Consider the following 12,691-nt stretch of genomic DNA (forward strand, 5'->3'; position numbering starts at 1 on the left):
GCAAACGTCATCAAGTCTCTCCTGACCTTATCTACAGTTCATTCTTTCTTTGCAGTTGATATCTTACTTTTAGCATCTTTTGCAATCTAGACAGATGAAGTATTACCCAAATCATAATTCTTAGTTCCATTCAACTTAACAGATTTTTTTTTCACATTACCATTTTACCTTTCCTCATGTAGTTTGTATACACAGCAAGACGAACCTGGGACATGACTAAACTCGTTGCTTGGAAGTCCTCTAGGCTAAGTATTGATGTTTATTGATTTTGAGTTCTGCTTTTTGCACAAAAAACTTTCAGACAAAATTCAGCAATGTTTTGCACTTGAGGAGCTCAGTGCTCTTCTTTGCCAGCCCCATTGGGTTAGTTTCATAGCGATGCTGCAACAAAGGGCACAAACTTCGTGTCCGAAAACAGCAGAAACTGCTGCGTCAGCTCAGGATTCCACCACCTGCCCACCAGCCTCCTGGAAAATCCCCACCATCAGCACAGTCTGGGAAGTCCAGGGAACCCACGAGGGATTCTGGATGTGTCTGCCCCGCCTTCCCTTCCCTCCAGCTCCTGGAACAACCTCTGCTCATGGCATCCTGAGGAAAAGCTTTATTGAACTAAAAAGCTAACAGAAATGTATTCTCTCATGGTCCTGGGGAACAGAAGCTGGAAATCAGGTGTTGCAGGGTTGGCTCCTCTGGAGACTCAGAGGGAGAAACCGCCCCTTCTCTCTCACAGCTCCCAGGGCTTCAAGCCAGCCTTAGCATTCCTTGGCTTGCAGGTGTGTCCCTGCGCTCCCCACCTGACCTTCCCGAGCTGGTGTTTCCCATCTCCCCCTCCTTACTAGGACACCAGCCACTGGGTTAGGGCCACCCCAGTCCAGCAGGACCTTATGTGAACTAAGTGCATCTGCAAAGACCCTATTTCTAAAGAAGGCCACGTTCACAGTATGGGGAGGTTCACACTTCAATATACCCTTTCGGGAGATACAATTCATCCCATGACTCCTGGTTTTACTTGTTGGGTCCTGGAGGTTCTGGTTTCAGAATGTTGCTTTCTGAAGAGAAACTGACATCAGGTTCATAGATGAATTACAGAAGGACGAGGGGCTTGCAAGCCTCCAGCGTGCTTGGGTCTGCAGTGACCCTGTGCAATCCTACAGTGCTTGTGAGAACAGGCTTGAAATGGTTTCAGGCCTTGCTCTGCTCCCTCTACAGCTCAAGGCAATAGAAATTTCAGACAGTTGCTTGCCCTCTCCTGAATCTCATATACTGGGCGTCTTGTCTGCACTGTCTAATATTGCAGCCACCTGGCCATGTGTGGCTTGTTTATCGGAAAGTAAAATTTAACATTCAGATTTTCAGAGGCTCTGAGTATACAGGATCTTCAATTAGAGAAACGAAGGCTAAGTTTTTACTGAAGAGCTGAATGCCTAAGGAGCTAAGGGAGGGTGAATGCAGCACGAGCTGAATTTAATGAAAGAGCATTGGAGAGTCAGATGAGAATGTCTGCTGAGCACACATCTTGTGCCAAACCTGCTGATACTCAGCTTAGTTTCAATGTTGAGGAATAGTTGTAGCTCCAGAACAGTATGGGAGCAGAGACTGAACATGTTGGACCTCAGCAGGGTTCCTGTTGGAGACAAATCTCAGCTGTGATGTCTTCCCACCATGGTGTACAGCACTTTGGAGTCTACTATTCCCCTGGTGTTTGAGCAGCAAAATTCCCATAATGCCAGAGCTGGAATATCCTTGAAGGCCTGTGCCTTCAGTGTCCATCAGGCTGTTCCATGGAATCTGTGCAGTGATGAGGAAGTTGATGTGGCTCAAGAAGTTGGGCACCTGCCTATCACATAGGAGTCCCCAGATTTGGTCCTGGAGCCTCATAAAGAAGACAGCAAGCTGATGGAATAAGATGATGCATTGAGGAAACACAGTGGGAGACATAAAAGGCAATGAATGGGGGTGGATCAAGCAGTTGGGCACCTCGTTCCTACATGGGAGGTCCCAGGTTCAGTTCCCAGTGTCTCCTAAAAAGAAAAGAAGAGGAGCAGATAGTATGAGTGCAAACAACAGGGAGGGGGAGGTAAATTACCTCCCCAAAAAGTCATTGGAATTTCTGATTCTTGGAGTAACACTGGTGGGTAGAGTGTCCAGCTGAGACTTAAGCCTTGGGTGGGGTGGGAGTGGTTGAATAAAGGTGGTTTTATATCTGTGGGGTGAAAAAGAAAGAGGGGAGCCCTTAATTGTTGATTGTGGCTCCCAGGGATGTGTGAGTAAGTTCATGTAATTTGAAGGGAAGGTATTTAGCCTTTCTGAACTCTATTCAGACCTTCAAAGTTTAAAAAATGTGATGATAGAGAATATTCTTAAGAGGAAGGATAGCAAGTGGTCTCCCTATTCAGCTTTCCCACCACCGTGCTTTCCCACCCACTGCTCTAGGTTGGACGAGGGAAAGGAAAAAGAGTAGAAAAACTGGATTATCAGTTGCTTGAGGGAAGGGATGCTGCCTTAGGTGTCTCTGTACTTCCTTAAGAGTGTTTGCTGAGAGCAAACTCAGTGAGTGTTAGCTGGGTGGGTGGGAGAAGGGGAGGGGAAGCTCGGTGACCACACAGAAGTGGGAGGACAATCAAAGTGGGTTTGACATGCTCCCCCACCCCACCCCAATACGTGACGTTTCACACGTGGGCCCCCTGCACTGTCCTTTGTGCCCTGCTGAAGCCTGCTCCCTTCTGTTTCCATACCTGGTGCCCCTCACTAGGGGGTGGAGGCGGGGAAGGAGCACGTCTGACCACGTGGTCTGTAGAGCCCCGTTAGCGCTAGAAGGAGAGCAGTGGGGGCTTCAGAGGGCGGGTTCAGGCAGGAGGGATTTGATCCCTGCCCACCTTTACCAGCTGTAAGGCCTCGACCTGTTACTTATTCTTCTCAGCCTCTCTTACCTGTAAACTGGGTCTTAGACATTCCTCTAAATGAACTTATTTTGAAATATAATATACATACAGAAAAGTGTGCAAGTCGTAATCATACAGATTTCACAAAGCAGCACTGCACAAAGGGAGGGCAGAATAGTGCCGAGCTCCAGACCCTCTTCTTGGGCCTCCCAGTCATCACCCCACCCCACCTGACGCAAGAGGACTCCATCCCAATGTCTAACTTTATTTTAGTACTCTCTGTTTTTGAATTTCATATGGATAGAAACATATAGAATGTACCTTTTGCATTTGGTTTCTTCTGCTTAGCATCATGCTTATAAGATTCATCTTGCGTTGTTAGGTGTAGTTGTGGTTTCTTGAGTCTCCTTACTGAGCTGTGTTCCAATGTGTAAGTATATCACAAGGTAATTATCCCTTTCACTGTTGTAGACATTTCAGTTATTTCCAGTTTTTGGCTCTGAACGCTATTGCATATAAATTTTTTTTGTGGACAGGTGTAAGGAGGGGAACGATTCCCTCTAGGAGAGGAACTGCTGGATTATGGAATGACCAGCTCAGAGCTGTACAGAACCTGCCTGAGAGTTTAATGTTCATTTTTAACCTCACAGGGTTGTGAACATTAAAGTGCTTCTAAGGGTGCTTGGAAGACAGAAGGCCCCCCAATACACCTTTAAAAATGTAATCAAGGCAGCGGACTTGGCCAAGTGGTTAGGGCGTCCGTCTACCACATGGGAGGTCCAAGGTTCAAACCCCGGGCCTCCTTGACCCGTGTGGAGCTGGCCCATGCCCAGTGCAAAAGCACTGCAAGGAGTTCCTTGCTGCGCTGGGGGGTCCCCTGCATGGGGGAGTCCCATGCACAGGGAGTGCGCCCCGTGGGTAGGGCTGCCTAGTGTGAAGGAGGGTGCAGCCTTCCCAGGAATGGTGCCCCACACATGGAGAGCTGACGCAACAAAAAGAAACACAGATTCCCATGCCACTGGCAACAACAGAAGCAGACAAAGAAGATGCAGTGGGTGGACACAGAGAACAGACAACTGGGGTGGGGGGGAAGGGGAGACAAACAAATAAATAAATAAATCTTTAAAAATAAAAATAAAAATGTAACCAAGGCTTAATATTCTCCATTAATTTGAAGTACCATAATGGACTTAAACATTTTCTTATTGCTTGCTCATTTAGGTGGTATTTGGTTTTTTTCTGTGTGTGTGTGTGTGTGTTTTAATGTAACGCTGCAGGGAATGACTCTCCTTATAGCTGTTTCATTCTAAAATCTTGCTTTGGGTTAAGTTCTCAGGACAGGTTTATCGGGATCAAGCATGTGTGACTTTGAGAACTTGCCTCCCTGGAAAGACCGCATGGGCTGGCTGAGAAGGGAAAGCAAGGCAGCCTCTCATGCCCTGTGCAGGTGGAGCAGGCTCTGAAGACAGGTGGGCTCTTATAGAGGGCAGGATGGAGGATGGATTTCTGTAAATGATGGTGTCTTTGGGGCAACTAATGACTTAGTTCCTTAGAAGAAAAAATTGGCAATTTGAAAAACAATGCATTACCACATTAAGTTAAGAAGGAGAAACCACAGGTGCAAAGCATTTTCATTTACTTTATTGGTTCATTCTTTTTGTTCTTTTTCCCCAAATATTAGGGTCTTTAAACTAAAGGGGCAGGGGAAGGTAAGCTGGGGAGGGGCTGCAGGACTGAGAGGCTCGGGCATCTCTGGGGAGAGGGCAGCGCCCTGGGCCGGGGCGGCCTCGCAGGCTCCAGCCCTGGTTCCTGGTGCAGCTCTTGACCAGCGGGAGCGCAGGCCCTCGGGGTGACCTGCAGTCCTCCTTGGGGCGGGCGCTGTGCTGGGCCGCGGGCGGCGTCAGGACGCTGTGGAGGTGGAGGTGCCGTCCTCGCTGTCCTGCTCCGGGCGCTGCTCTGGACGTCCTTGGTCCACTCGGCTCCATCCACCTTCAGGTGACCTTGGCGTTACCGGGACAGTAGCCGTTCACAGGCACACGACGGAGGCCATTCCAGAAGCGAGGTGCTCCGGGGACGGGGAAGAGGAAGGGACGGGCTGGCCACGCTCCCTGGGGAGGGAAGCACAGAAGGGTGGTCAGGCGGGGCGTGGGGACAGACACACAGCAACATGCCTACTCCGTGTCAGTGCAGCCACGAGCCCAGGAGACACTGTGCTGGGCTCCACGGTTCTGAGTCTCTGCTCATTGCCACCTACCCATTTTCTTTTTAAGTTTCCAATATACAACCCACTCCTCCCACATGAACAACCTCTTTCTCCTGTGGCTCTTTCCTTGCGTTCGGGTGGCTCATCGCTGCTCTAACTCTGACACCCCCTGAGGTCTCCTGGCTGGCTGGTCTGACCTCACCTTCTGTCCTTCCCCTGTTCTCCCTGCCTTGTGCAGTGATCTCAGTGCCATGGGCAGAGAAACCCACACCTCTTCTTCTGACCCCCAGAGTTCAGAACCCAGGACAGGTGTGGGCTGTCCCCGTGGAGGAAGACGAGGCAGCGGCCGCTGGGGAAGGCTCCGGCTCCCACTGCCCCCGTCCCCCTTGCAGAGCTGCCCTAGGCTCGAGGCTGCCCCCGCCCTGTGCGTCCCTAACCGTGGCAGGGCTGGATGCACCCTGCAGAGTGGGTCCCAAGCCCATGTCTGCACCTGGAGCGGGGAGGCCCCTTTGCCTTCTGGGCCCTGCCACCCACTCTCCCCTCCCCAGAGGCTCTAGGTGAGTCCTGGGCCCTGGCCCGAATCTCTAGCTGTGCGGGGGCAAGGTTCAGCCAGCCCAGGGGTGCTGAGATGATCTGGGGTCCACTGCGACCTTGGCCACCTGCCCAGGAGGAGCTGGCTGGCTTCAGTTCTGACCTTGAGCAGCTGCCAGGTGTCCCCTGGAAACCCCCCTTTTGTTCCAGCCCCAAGGGGAACAGCAAGTCCCCAACAGCCCCACTCAGTTTGTTCTCCCTTAAAGTCACAAAACAAATCAAGAATCCTTTGCTAGGAGAAGTCAGCAGATAAGTTTATGGTTTTTATAAAGCTAGCCAAGCAATTCAACATAAGACACTGAACTTTTTAAACTTTCTCTTTTAAACTTACATGCCTAATTTTCCCAGAGAATTGTATAAAATTAGCCATGGCGGAAAAATAATGTGATCTCTAGAAATTAAGGAGAGGGAAAACATTCTGTGATATTCCCATCTGGGTTTCCCTACACATTAAAACACCGAACAATTACTCCATTAGATCTGGGCATTATTTCAAGTAATCTTATTAGCTTTTAATAGAGTTTTAAAGGCCCTAAATACCCCTGCCAAATTTGTCGAGACCAGAATAATTCCCCTTAAACATCATTTTTGAAATCAGCTCATCTAAAGAAAGCCAAATTAATAAACTCTTTTAGAGGCGATGAGATTAAACTACCTAGATTAAAATTTTTCTATCAAAGAATTAAGGTTTGAAAATATGTTTTTTTTATTAAGCACATTTATAAATAATTAGGTATTTGTACAACTGAAATATCATACTCCTAACCAAATCAGTTAAATTTTTGAAAATTAAAAACATCACAAATTTAGCTTATTTCTATTTATCAGTTAATATTATTAATGATGTGAACTCAGTAAAACTTATCAAGACCTGAGAGGTTAGACTGCTGGCATTACATTTGATTTTTGCTGCTGTGGAGTTTGGCCTGGAACAGTTATATACATTTATCTCTTTTCGATTATGCTCTTATCGTTTAAATAAATTTTATCACAAGTATTGAAATAATTTATATCACTGAAAAAAACTCGCTTTCAATTCTTTATAGTCCTCTAGGGAAAATTAATCATGGGGATATAATAATAAAAATGAATGTGAAATTTATATCTGAAATCTCTAACAAATAGATATGTTGCCTGTTTTTCCCACGTTAGCTAATGTCCACCACATTTCATTCGTGGCATTATTTGTATCACTGTGTGTCACGAAGAGCAGGCCATGGCAAATTTAAACGGATCAGTGCCGGGTTCCTGCAGACCTTAGCAGCCAGGCACTCACTGCCACACGAGCACCATGGCCACAGAAGTCACTCAATCATGAAGAAATACTGCCAAGAAGTCTAAGGCCCATGCTAGCTGTGCCACGGCCTCCTTGACAGTATAAAAATGTGTCCACTCTTCAAGTAAAATGTTTTTTGCTTTTCTACAAGTCCTTAGCCAATTAAAAATGCAATTATTTTACTTTCCTTCTTTTAAAAATTCTTTAAACTGGGCTTTTGGGGACATCAGTCTTGACACCATTATCCTAAAAGATCATTTCATGTGCAGTGCAATGTAAAAATTGTATTACAACAAAAAGAAGATAACATGTCAAGGCCTTATTCCTAAAGAAGTGCATGAACATTCTTAGCTGATTTTGATAGTCTACCACTCAGACCCTAAAAAATGACATTAAGCCACCTCTTCTACTTGACAATTGGGTATACTTTTTTAGCTTTTTGCTGGCTTTTAGTTCTTACTATTGATTTTTCTACTTGTGAAATAATTATGAGGCAGAAGAGAGAACACAGACTGAGAAAAACATTCCTCTCCTTTTCTAAAATCATATATAATGAGCAAAACACCAATAAAATATTTGGCAAAACCTAATGAAAATGAAATTACTTTTGTTCTTTATAATTCCAAGGGTTCTTCATTAATCTACACTACTTTTTTCTGAGTTATTTAATTTAGATCAATTTTCACCGTTTTTTGGTCTCCAAATATAAATTTGGAAATGAGTTTAACTTTCTGAAACTGATGACAAATCTGAAATGCTCTCAATTACTATCACCAAAAAAACTTATACTGAAGCTTCTAACAGACAATACTGGCTATTAGACATACATTTCTGAAGGCAGTAGAGAAAAATTACTAACATTTAATCTCCAGATGGGTCCTTTGGCCAAAGATGATCCACGGTATTAGCTTAATTACCTTCTCCGCAACAAAAAATTCCTTCCTACTGCCATTCTTACTAGATTGACATGGAGAAAATCTGGCTCTTTAAATGCCACATCAACTGACTGGCTCTACGTTCTTCCTTGAGATGAGCTGATTGTCAGCCCCTTACTCATCTGCTTTCAGGGAGAATCCCATTCTCCTTAGAACTGACCTCAACCCATATCCCAAATATGAAAAGCCCCCAGCTTCACAAATCTACAAGAAAAACAGTTAGAGAAGGGCACTTATGTTTGAGCTCCACCTTGGTCCCCGGGCCGAAGGTGAGCCACAGTGATAGGACCCACACTTCCCCCTCAACAAAAACCTCCTCTTTTTGAACCTAATCAGACTAGATTGGCTAAATTGGAGAGAATTCCAGCTCTTTCTCTTTCATTCTCCCTACAAATCCTATTCACCTTAAAAAAAAAAATCAAACAATTTCTTCACTCACCTACTTGGCAGATTTTCTGCCACTTACTTTTGTGTCACTAGGAATGGTTAATTTAGCCTAAATATCACAAATACATACAAATGTTACAACAGTGCAAAAACTTCACAAATAACTGAGGAAAAACATACTTACATTTGATTTCCAATTTGGTCCCTTGGCCGAAAGTGAACCACAGTGCTTCTTCTAAGTTTCCTCCTCTAAAAAACCTTTCCTGAGAAGGGCAGCACGACCCCTTCTCCAATTAAATTATTTTGATTTGGAAATCTCAAAAATTAGCCATCAGCTAGCCTCCTGGGGAACAATTTTCCCTTCTCTATATCTAATCTAGGAATGAAATTTTTTACATCCCTGGCCTGCAACTACTGAAAATACACTAAAAGGAACAAAAGGCAAATCCAATGGACAGAAACAGTAAGAATCAGTTTGAAAAATACATACATTTGATTTCCAGCTTGGTCCCCTTGATGAAATTGTACACACAGTGGTTTCTCTTAGTCTCTCACTCATACAAAAACTGAGTTTCCCTTTCTGAACTTTGAGCAAGGCTCTGTTCAGAATCTATGATGATGCTCCCCAGTAAATTTCTGAAACTATCACTCAGGCAAGTTATTCTCACCCAGTGACTGAATCTTGTCCTTCAGAGAAACAGAGAAAATGTGCACTCGATTCTCAAGTTTGCTTAAGGCTTTCTCTTTATCTTTACCCTGTAGAATATCAGAGTCTGGCTGCAAAGAGTGAACTTATAGGTCATTTTATAACACAAGGATCACAAGGCACAGAGAGCCGAGGGAGGAAAGTTTGGATTTTACTCACATTTGATTTTCACCTTGGTCCCTTGGCCGAATGGCCAACATGGTGATATTTCTCTGATGTCTGGCTGTACAAAACCTTTCTCATTGAAGTGGAGCAGAGCCTGGTTCAGCTGCTGAATCTTAACTCCCTTTTCCAGCAGGCGTGGGAGCCCTGGGTTCTCCTGACAGGGGGAAATATTTGTTTCCTTAGGTCAAATCTGCAGTCCTAGAGATTAATACGTTTTTGTCCATGGCTCGATATTCCCATTCCCTAGCATTTTACCACATCAGGATTGCTTCCCTCCCTCCTTCCCCTAATGTAGGCTGAATGTAGATTGGGAAGAAAAAACAAGCAAAATAAAAAGATTGCCACCTGTTCATATCTTCTCCTGATGGGGAGAGGTGCTTTGCAAATGGTAACCCTCAGTCAGTGTAATTAAGGAACTTGTTAGTGTTTCTAAGTTAAGATTAATGTCAGACTGTCTTCCTGTTGGAACTTTTCCTTGGCCATGATGTTGTTTCAAAACAGACAGGCTAACTGTACACCAATCCAAGGCATATGCATTTCTTTGAAATGTACTTGATATTAAGCAATTGATGATGTGATATGAAACGTCAAGAGAGTAGGAAAGTAGATTTTATTTTGGATGATTGTTTTCTGTCATAGGACAGGTAAATCTCAAAACAGGTGCCACCATTTTCATGGAGCTCCACCAGGTCTTGCTGCCTTTGGAGCTGCCAGGGAATCATGGCATGCCATGGCATTTCCATAGGAACACAAACAGGGATTCCAAAACCTCATTTTCTTTTGTGAACAGCTTCATCTAATTGGTCTTGTTTCCCTTGTAACCCTCCATTCGCACCCTCAGCCTACATTGCTGCCACCAGGCTAAACTCCTAACAGATCTTTATGGCCTTCAGCTTTTAGAAAGCACTTCCTCTACTTGACAAAACATTTGCCTACTTGGGTTAGAATGTGAATACCTAATTGTTTCTAAGATTCATGTCTCTTGAATTTTCTCCAAGCAGCTGACCAAATCTTGTAGAGCACAGAAGCAGGCAATTGACCCTAGAATGCCTAATTGTTCTTATGTGCTGTCAGATTCTTTCTACCCTACTAAGATTGTCAGATAGTTGCTATGTTATTTCTATTGTATTTGGGAGGCCCACTCCAGTATTTTTCCTAGGCAAATAATAGGCAAACATTTGTAGAATGAATGAAGAAACCAAATAGTTAAAAATCAATAATATATCAGCAGTAATAAATTATACTAGAACTAAGATCTAATACTGACCTTCACAACAGCAAGCATTATAAAAGAAATCGCAATTGTAATTCTGAAGAGCATGGGCAAGTTTCTTTGGTTCTCTCACTGGGAGCTTTCGCTAGTTGCCTTGAATAGCAAAATCAGCAATGGGGTGGGGTCACAACAAAGATGAGAAAAGAGTGGAGTCAAACTGGACGTAGAGGAAAGAGAGAATTTGGCAAGTGGAAATGACATGTGCAAAATAGCTGACCCAGACATAGCAAAGATGGTTTGAAAGATGGATGGAAAGAGGCTTTCTCTGCAGAGATACAAGCAATGCCTACCATAATAATTGACATTTACAGAGCTCTTACAAAGTGCCAGACATTGTATATGGACAACACATTTAATTATTCTCCACATTTTATAGACTAGAAACTAATATTATCCCCTTTTGTAGGTGAGGAAACCTGAGTACTGAGAGGTTCGGTGACCTGCTCAAGGCAGTAAGGGATGGAACTGCGAGCTGCACGGGAGCTCATGCACTGAACCACACTGCTTGGCAGGCTAGACCCCAAGGGTGAAGTCACCCAATGGAAGCTGCAGGCATGGAAGAAGGTGCGGGGTAGCAGGTAGGAAAAAGAAGCTCCTGGACTGTGCTGGGGCTGGAAACGACTGGGTGAATGTGCCCAGGTGTATATATGAGCCTTCTCAGATAAATCTTGTTTAGAAGGTGAAAAGTGAAAAATAAGTGATGTCTTAATCAATAGGGGTTTAGTTAAACTAATTAGGATAGAGCAATGCAATGAAATAGATGCAGCTAGTAAGAGGACAAAGTGGGTCTGTATATAGTCACATGGAAGGTACACACTCAGGTTTAACTGAGTGTTATGGAGAATGTAATACCATGATCCCATTTGAATGGAATTTAAATGTTTATTAATACAGGTTAATACAGGATATGAAACAAACTATTCTCAGTAATGTGCTAGAATTACAGGATATGCTGTGAAGGGAAGAGGAGCAATGACACTTTTTTTTTCTACCTTCCTGTATATTTTCTATTATTTGATTTTTAACCATGGTAATAAATTCAGTTTAAGGTCTTCAGAAACACAAAAGTGTATTATTTTGCCTAGTAGAATCCTCAACATTCATATGCAAATCTACATATAATTCTTAAAGGATCTACATACGTGAGCTTTCTTTGTCAAATTAAATACTTTTCTGTAACCTTTAAATCAAGAATGCAAAAAAGTCAAGGCCTTTCCTGGTTCTGCCTTGAAGAATTCTTTCACAAATGTAGAAGCTGTGAGGGTGATAGGGCTGGAAAGGGGAATGAAGAGATAACCTGGTTGTACAGGGATATATGATCCTAAATGAGTAAACTGGAAATATAATGTGAAGAATGCAATGGAATGACTGTTAGAAAAAAGTATTTGTTACTAATCAAAGATGATTATTTTAAAAGCCATTGTAATGAAAGGCATTTTATTGATCATGCACAACTGTATCCTATAGGAATGATTTTTGTGATGTCTGTTGTAACAGAATGGATTACTGAGAAGTGTTGAGATTCTTAGCCTGTGTGTGGTTCATTACATGGCAAAGGATGCCTTGGAGGCGCTGCCAGGAACTGTCATTCTATGAAGCGTCCATGATGGACGTTGACCAGATGGATGGAGGAAAAGAGAAGAGTCAGTGAAGCAGTTAGATAGGTTCTTGGATGGACTGTACAAGAAGGGAGGAAATAGGACTTCTTGGGGAGCATGCCAACAAATTCTTCACTGAAGCTTTGACCCCAGGGAAGTTAGAGTCTCATAATAAACTCTTAAACTATTTATGGAGTAGAGAAGGGGAGAGAGAGGAAAAGAAAGATGGGGGAAAGATAGAGAAATAGAGAGTCTAAGGATACATTTATAAATCATTTTAAAAACTATTGATAATCTCTTGTATCCATGTTCCTCAGGGCTAAGATGTCGAGAAACATTGTTTTTACCTTTTATTTGACATAATTAGCTAGTGTTTATGGCGAGGTACCCCTCATATACAGTAAATCACCTAGTGTATCACGGACACAATGCCACAATTTTGTTCTATGCAAGTTTTGAGGTGTGGTATCTTCCCTACCTGGTTCTGGGATGTTTGTGTCTGATAATCCATCTTGAAGGCTGTTGTTGCATATAAGTTTTGTCCTGCCCCTCAGACATGATAGAGTTCAATGCAGGTGATTCTTTGCACCTCAGCTTGGTTTCTCCATAGGATCATAACATCGACCATTTTCACTTGATTGAAGTTGATATCCACAAGGAGAGGCAGACATTTTG

The 12,691-nt window shown here is 43.6% G+C and overlaps 1 non-coding gene across 1 annotated transcript; it reads left to right on the forward strand.

Moving 5' to 3' along the window:
* Positions 1-1,102: 1,102 nt before the first annotated feature.
* On the forward strand, positions 1,103-1,237 carry LOC111766808 (small nucleolar RNA SNORA9). Its single transcript, XR_002798770.2, has one exon. It is a non-coding gene; the product is annotated as a small nucleolar RNA SNORA9 (small nucleolar RNA).
* Positions 1,238-12,691: the final 11,454 nt, after the last annotated feature.

The sequence above is a fragment of the Dasypus novemcinctus genome, chromosome 17 (assembly GCF_030445035.2).
Source record: "Dasypus novemcinctus isolate mDasNov1 chromosome 17, mDasNov1.1.hap2, whole genome shotgun sequence".
Lineage (NCBI taxonomy): Eukaryota > Metazoa > Chordata > Mammalia > Cingulata > Dasypodidae > Dasypus > Dasypus novemcinctus.